Below are 8759 nucleotides of genomic sequence, written 5' to 3' on the forward strand. Positions count from 1 at the left end.
AAATACCAGACAAATCCAAAAAGGAGGAACAGTCTATCAAACAATTTGTCTCTATTCTTCAAAATATTATCATGAAAGACAAGAAATGATTGAGGAACTAATCCAGAAAGTGTATCTTAATTCAGCTGTCTATCAGAAGACCATGTTAAGCAAAGATTTCTTAAATAGGACCCAAAAAGCATTAATAATAAAATGAAAATTTTATTATTAATAAATAAAAATTATTTTTTATTTATTTCATTTATAAATAAATAAAAATTTATTTTTATTTATTTAATTAATTTATTTATTTAATAAATAAAAAAATAAATTGTTTATCAAAATACATCAAAAAAGTGCATAGCCACTGTATTGATAAGGATAAGAGAGTCATAATATATATCCAACACAGAAGATATAAAGAACTCCTACAAATCAATAACAAAAAGGAAGACAGTCCAATTTTATTAAATTGAGAATAATTTGAGTAAGTACTTCAAATTATTATAGAATAATTAGAAATATCCAAATGGCCAGAGCTCATTAGTTATCAGGGAAATGCAAATTAAAAGCACAACTATAGTATATCACTACACAGCCACAAGAATGGATAAATACCAAAGACTGATAATATTGAATGTTACTGAAGATGTAAAGCTTTGGAACTTGCACACATTTCTGATGGGAGTGTAAATTTGTCCACCCCTTTTGGAAATACTTTTGCATTATCTAACAAAGCTATAGACATCCATCTCTACTACGACATAGCAATTCTATTTTTAGGAATATACCCAAGATCAATGAGTGCACACATCCACCAAAAGACACATACAAGGATGTTTATAGTAGCTTTATTCATATTCTCCAAAAATCATAAATAATCCAAATGTCCATCAACATAAAAAACAATAAATAAATTGTGGTATAATCATTTAAAATGAACAAAAAAAGAACTACTGATATCCACAAAACCACAGATTAAACACAAAGATATCACAATGAGTGAAAGAAGCCAGACACAAAAGATTACACACTGTTATTCCATTTATAAGAAGTTCAAGAATAAGCAAAACTGGCATATAAGAATAGAAGGTAGAATAAGCCTTACCTCTAAGGGGAGCTTAACTTGGAGGGGGACTGTGGAACACTTCTGGGGTGATGAAGATGTGTGTTATCTTGATATGGAGAGTGGTAACAAGGGTATTCATATTTAGAAAAATTCATTGAGCTGTACACTAAAAAATCAGTACATGTATCTCAACAGCAATTATATATGGTCATAGGCCACCTATTTGAAGGGCTCCTGGTTAACTGGAAACCATTTGGGGTTTAGAAAAAGTCTCTGCTATGGCTTTGATCATACTTAATTCCCTCCATACCTCCTCAAAAGGTCATATAAATAAAATCTAGTCCCCATAAAAGGTAGAAAATTCAGTCACATCTGGTTGGCACGATCTATCATCTTTGTTGGATAATCTGCATTTATATGTGTCATGCATGACAACAAAGAAAATGAGAATGAGTTAGTTTATTGCTAACCTCAGAGTCAGAATATGTCTATTTAAAAAGGTAGCAGAAACAAAGCTGAACAGAGATCTCATAAAGCTTGGACTTCAGTAAAAATTGGTATCTCAAGAGTTGGAGAATTCAATGCACCTTTTACCTTCAAGCTCTTTCCTGCTAATATCTCTAGTTAATTCTGCCCCAAACAGGGTGTGCATTAAGAGTCTCCAGCAACATTTGGGTTAGGAGTTACCTGTGCTGCCCTGAACCTAGCATCTGGAGGGCTTGGGATGAATCTTACATTTCCCATGCACCTCCTGGCCCTGTGCAACCAACTGGAATTGTACCTACTTCTCATCAAAGATGAGAGTCTGCTTGGTTGGAGCCCCGAAACCAGACCAGCATCTACCACTGCCTCCTCTTGGGAAAAAAGTTCCCTCCCCTATCTTCCTGTATACTAATGTCATGCTTTAAATTGATATATAATCCCCTGAAACAACAACTCTCCTCCTCCCTCACACATCTGGTAAGCCCTGTTTCCTGTTCTGCTGGTCTGATCCCAAAATAGGTTGGAGCTCTTTGGACAATAACCCTGACCTAAAAAAACTCACCCCTGGATAACATGTATTAGAACATTGTCAGGACCTGGCTTTTGAGGGTAGATTCCACAAGCAAGTTTTCTAAAGCCCAACCCACTCAGACACAGCCTCTTCCTATTCTTCATCACACTATTAATTGACATCCTAGTGTTCCTTGCAGCAATGTCCACTTTAGTTACCCCAATCATATGCAAGACATCAGAAAATCTCAGAAGACCATCTTTTATCTCTCAGAATCCCTTGCACCTATTATTTGACTAGGCCAGATGTTTAGATAACAAAGGGCCAAAATCGTTGTTAGAATGGAAGGGATCCTAGAGAGGATGTGATATGCTTATGACGCCAGACTATCTACTGCCCGATAACCTGTAGCCTTGGGAGTTTTAGAATAAAGTCTAGAATAACATTCAACAGCTTCTTATGCTTGAGGTCAATGTTCTCTGACTGTTATTTGTTCTGTTTTAAGCTGTGGAGGGAGAGAGAAAGAGAAAGGGAGGAAGAAAGAAACCTGATCTCCCACATACTTGTTAATGGGAAAGAACTGCTGAGTTGTGGATGGTTATTGAAAGGTGAAGTGTGCAAGAGTGTGAACAGGAAGGCGTAGCCTCTCAGAGTGGGGAGCAGTAAGGAATGGCTCTGTGTCCTTCAAGTCCCCCTTCCATTTTTGACCACATACCTTAGATTGCCAAACTCTGGTCCAGAATTAAGTAAGATGCATTATTACAGCTATAGTCTGTTAGCATAGGTACAACAGGGCAATGGCCCCCAAGGGTTATCAGGCCCTGAACTGGCAATCCAGCACCAATTCTTACTGAGCCTATTTTTCAGCTCAGGACCCTCTCTCTATGCCTACTGTTTCTGTCCTCTTCAGAAACCTTATCACCTCTTACATGGAATATTGGCAACAGCCTCTTAATGTTCCTTCCTTCCAAGCTTTTCCCCACAATCTCATTCCATGTGGTAACCACGATCTGCCTAAAACTAAAATATGACCATGTCATTCTTCTCATTAACATCCTCCAGTGGCTTCCCGTTGTGTCTAGGCTAACATCCAAGCTCTTCAGGCTTGAAAAGCCCTCTATGATCTGGCCCTTCCCAGCCATATGCCCATGTGGAAACTTTACTCACTAATCAGAGCCTGACATTAAGTAGGTATACTTGGCAAATATTTGTTGAATGAATAACAAATGAATGAATAAGTAAGTAAATATAGAGATGTCATTGATGCAAGGCCAGTTGAATACTTTAGATATGTTTTGAGTCAGTTATAGTTTGCAGCAGAGACTTTGGAGAAGGAGGAACCCCCTCTGACTAGATGTGTGTTCCCTAGTCAGCATTCACAGAGTTGGGAGCCAAAGACTCTTCTGCTGATATGTATGTTTCCATCCAAATGTTGGCTATATAGTAGCTTTAATAATAGAAAAACCTCGAGGCTAATTCTGTTGCTTAAGTTTCCCTTTGTTCACATCTACATCTGGACAGAGATAAATATGTTTTTTCCCCACGTAAACGTAAAAAATATTCCTTCTTCCCACATGGAGCAAATGTTCACCGCAACTGATTTCAAATCATAGCCATGGAGAAACTATACAGTAGTTCATTAATGTAGTTTCCATCTCTCCCTAACTCCCAATACTTCCTATAGACAGTAAGATTTATCTTCCCACAACCTCAATCTCCCTACCTCCTCCCTCATCTTGCTTTCATATTCTCTCTCCCAGCTAACATGTAAGCATTTTACTAGGAACATGCTGGTATTTAACAGGAACCTTTCATTTTTAGCCTACATTGAACAATGGTGAAATTTTAGGGACCATGGTAAACTTCTGTAAGAAATCACTAGAGGCAGAATTGTTAGAAAAGGGAATTTTTGCCTCGCATTACCTTGATCTTTAGTTATTCTTAGAACATTTAGTTGTTTATGTACAGAGAGTCTTCTCTGATAACTAAAAGCAGCAAACCCTTGTTTGAAAATATGAATGGCATTAACTTGGGCATCCCTGCACAATTTAGTCTTCTTCACTAGAATATGGGCCCAGTAATACAAATCCTATGTTCTTGGCTATTCAGATTTTCTCTGAATGTTGACATTTGTTTTCAAACCCATCTTTCTGAATGTATCCGGAGAGGCTATGTTTATGTATAACGGAGTGAAAGAGGTAATAAAGCCAAGATCGATAGCCTAGTAATAGATGTGATTCCATAGACATTAAAGGGTATGGGTAATTTAGGTCCCATAATATGGCCTAATGCCTATCTTGTGTAGTTATTGATTTTTTTAATAAAAGGACAGCCCCAGAAAACCTTTCAGGACTAAGTTTTCCCTGTTACATCCAGCAAAGAACAAAAACAGGTCTCTTTTACTATACATAGAGAATCCTAAATATGCTACCAGAAAACTACTAGAGCTAATCAATGAATTTGGTAAAGTAGCAGGATACAAAATTAATGCACAGAAATCTCTGGCATTCCTACATACTAAGGATGAAATATCCGAAAGTGAAATCAAGAAAACACTGCCATTTACCATTGCAACAAAAAGAATAAAATATCTAGGAATAAACCTACCTAAGGAGACAAAAGACCTGTATGCAGAAAATTATAAGACACTGATGAAAGAAATTAAAGATGATACAAATAGATGGAGAGATATACCATGTTCTTGGATTGGAAGAATCAACATTGTGAAAATGACTCTACTACCCAAAGCAATCTATAGATTCAATGCAATCCCTATCAAACTACCACTGGCATTTTTCACAGAACAAGAACAAAAAATTTCGCAATTTGTATGGAAACACAAAAGACCCTGAATAGCCAAAGCAATCTTGAGAATGAAAAAAGGAACTGGAGGAATCCGGCTCCCTGACTTCAGACTATACTACAAAGCTACAGTAGTCAAGACAGTATGGTACTGGCACAAAAACAGAAAGATAGATCAATGGAACAGGATAGAAAGCCCAGAGATAAACCCATGCACATATGGACACCTTATCTTTGATAAAGGTGGCAGGAATGTACAGTGGAGGAAGGACAGCCTCTTCAATAAGTGGTGCTGGGAAAACTGGACAGGTACATGTAAAAGTATGAGATTAGATCACTCCCTAACACCATACACAAAAATAAGCTCAAAATGGATTAAAGACCTAAATGTAAGGCCAGAAACTATCAAACTCTTAGAGGAAAACACAGGCAGAACACTCCATGACATAAATCACAGCAAGATCCTTTCTGACCCACCTCCTAGAGAAATGGAAATAAAAACAAAAATAAATGGGACCTAATGAAACTTCAAAGCTTTTGCGCAGCAAAGGAAACCATAAACAAGACCAAAAGACAACCCTCAGAATGGGAGAAAATATTTGCAAATGAAGCAACTGACAAAGGATTAATCTCCAAAATTTACAAGCAGCTCATGCAGCTCAATAACAAAAAAACAAAAAACCCAATCCAAAAATGGGCAGAAGACCTAAATAGACATTTCTCCAAAGAAGATATACAGACTGCCAACAAACACATGAAAGAATGCTCAACATCACTAATCATTAGAGAAATGCAAATCAAAACTACAATGAGATACCATCTCACACCAGTCAGAATGGCCATCATCAAAAAACCTAGAAACAATAAATGCTGGAGAGGGTGTGGAGAAAAGGGAACACTCTTGCACTGCTGGTGGGAATGTGAATTGGTTCAGCCACTATGGAGAACAGTATGGAGGTTCCTTAAAAAACTACAAATAGAACTACCATATGACCCAGCAATCCCACTACTTGGCATATACCCTGAGAAAACCAAAATTCAAAAAGAGTCATGTACCAAAATGTTCATTGCAGCTCTATTTACAATAGCCCAGAGATGGAAACAACCTAAGTGCCCATCATCGGATGAATGGATAAAGAAGATGTGGCACATATATACAATGGAATATTACTCAGCCATAAAAAGAAACGAAATTGAGCTATTTATAATGAGGTGGATAGACCTAGAGTCTGTCATACAGAGTGAAGTAAGTCAGAAAGAAAAAGACAAATACCGTATGCTAACACATATATATGGAATTTAAGAAAAAAAATGTCATGAAGAACCTAGGGGTAAGAAAGGAATAAAGACGCAGACCTACTGGAGAACGGACTTGAGGAGATGGGGAGGGGGAAGGGTGAGCTGTGACAGGGTGAGAGAGAGTCATGGACATATACACACTAACAAACGTAGTAAGGTAGATAGCTAGTGGGAAGCAGCCGCATGGCACAGGGATATTGGCTCGGTGCTTTGTGACAGCCTGGAGGGGTGGGATAGGAGGGTGGGAGGGAGGGAGATGCAAGAGGGAAGACATATGGGAACATATGTATATGAATAACTGATTCACTTTGTTATAAAGCAGAAACTAACACACCATTGTAAAGCAATTATACCCCAATAAAGATGTTAAAAAGAAACAAACAAAAAAACAGGTCTCTTTTATAGGAACCCAGCCTAGAGAAATGTCTTCTATTCTGAAAGCTAAAAGGACTCAGGCTTTTGAACTCCCTTGATAATGTTTCCTGCACCTCTTCCTTTTTCCACCTCCTCGAAAATAAAAAAATAAAAACAACTTTAAAAACAATGTTAAGAGGGGTGTTTTACTACTTAGCAGCTAACAGTGAGGAAGCCCTAAAAAGCAATAGCCCATCACAGTTGACCACTCTAGCTGGGAATGATGTCCTGAAATGATTCATCACCTTTTAACACAAGCCCAAGACCTTGCTGGAATGACCCAGAGACTTCCAGGGGTTAAGAAAGCATGAAGACAGACTATGGCTTCAACATTCATATTGCCAAAGGGCAGCCTTTAAGACAAATACATACTTCCTCCACTTGGCTATTTCCAATGAGTTTTTGGAGGGTATGCCTCTCTGATGAGAGTATGACCCTCATTTCAGAGTCCCAGGTCATATCCTTGTTCTGAAAGGATTTTACCTACCCTTGAAAAGCCTGCTTAGCTCTATTCTCCCACAGCACTATGTTCACACAACTCAAGCTTTTTGACTTCCATATTAGAATGTTTAGATAAATAAGATGTTATGAGCTCAAGGTCAATGACTCAGTAATACGTAGCTCTTGAGGCTACATCCATGCTGGCCTTGTTCTGTGTTTCTCTAAGTGCACTCTTGTCCTATTTTTGTATGATTACGTTTTTACTTTTTCCTAAACCATACAAAAAACATAAAACACAGGGAAACAACATAAATCCAGATTCTGACACTTCTTCTGGTTACATTCTGTGACCTTGGGCATGTTCTTTTAACCTTGATGAGCATAGTTTCCTCATCTGTAGTGAACCTTTCTCTGCCTAATCCAAAAGGTCAAAGCAGTGGTTCTCAAATATTTGTACTTAGGAACCCTTTAAAATCTTAACAACTATTGGTGACCACAAAGAGCTTTTCTTTTTTCCTTTAAATGTGAATTTCACCTACTAATATTTAGCTAGAAGTCAAAACTAGAGAAATTTAAAAATATATATTAATTCATTTAAACATAAGAGCTTCATTACATGTTAACATAAACAATATTTATGAAAATTACTATTTTTCAAAAAAAATTAATGAGTAAAGTGGCATTATTTTACATTTTGTAACGTCTTTTGTTTTTTTTTCTTTTGCGGTACGCGGGCCTCTCACTGTTGTGGCCTCTTCCGTTGCGGAGCTCAGGCTCCGGACGCGCAGGCTTAGCGGCCATGTCTCACGGGCCTAGCCGCTCCGTGACATGTGGGATCTTCCCGGACGGGGCACGAACCCGTGTCCCCTGCATCGGCAGGCGGACTCTCAACCACTGCGCCACCAGGGAAGCCCTGTAACGTCTTTTTAATGTCTGGTTTAACAGAAGACAACTAATTCTCATATCTGCTTCTACATTCGTTCTTCTTTTTTGGTTGAAATACACGAAGAAAACTTGGCCTCTCCAGACATATAGTTGGAAAAGTTGGATTATCTGAATAACCTTTTCAGATAATTATGGACATTCTGCTTTGATACTACACTAAAACTGAAGAAGTAGTAGCTTCTTTAAGGTTAGTTGAAATACGGAATCTAAAACCACGTCAATGAACTTTTTATAATCTGGTGAATTAAAATCTACTTCTCTATTTGCTCCTGGGATGGATTTTTTATTCACATATCTTTTTGTTACATTGGTTGTTTGGAAAATACCAGTTCACTGAGTTATGCAGATTTTTAAAATGTTGACCTATTTCAATACACAATACTTTAAAAATCACATTTATTAATATCACTACAGATCTCATTAGAGAAGTCTTTTAATATTGAAAAACTGTCAAACTCATGGTGGTATATACAAGTTTTACAAATTCTGATATTTATCTGAAAACTTGAATTTTATCGTTGGCCAAGAATGCAGTCAATTGTTGTCCTTGATGTAACAAGCTCACTTCATTCATTTTGGAGAAAACATTCAGAACTGAATACCATTCTCTCTCAGTTGTTTTTTCAAGTAAAAATGGTGTTCCATAAAAAAAGCGTCTAGTTTAACCAGCAGTTCAAGCAATTATACAAGTGCTTTTCCTTGAGCTGATCATTGTTCGCTGATAGGTAGCAGAAATATTTTTATGCCCACATTTCCCAAACTGCATGCTGAAGCACCCCTAAAGCACCACCAAGAACCCACAGGAATGCCAAAGGC

Source organism: Orcinus orca, chromosome 13, assembly GCF_937001465.1.
Source record: "Orcinus orca chromosome 13, mOrcOrc1.1, whole genome shotgun sequence".
Taxonomy (NCBI): domain Eukaryota; kingdom Metazoa; phylum Chordata; class Mammalia; order Artiodactyla; family Delphinidae; genus Orcinus; species Orcinus orca.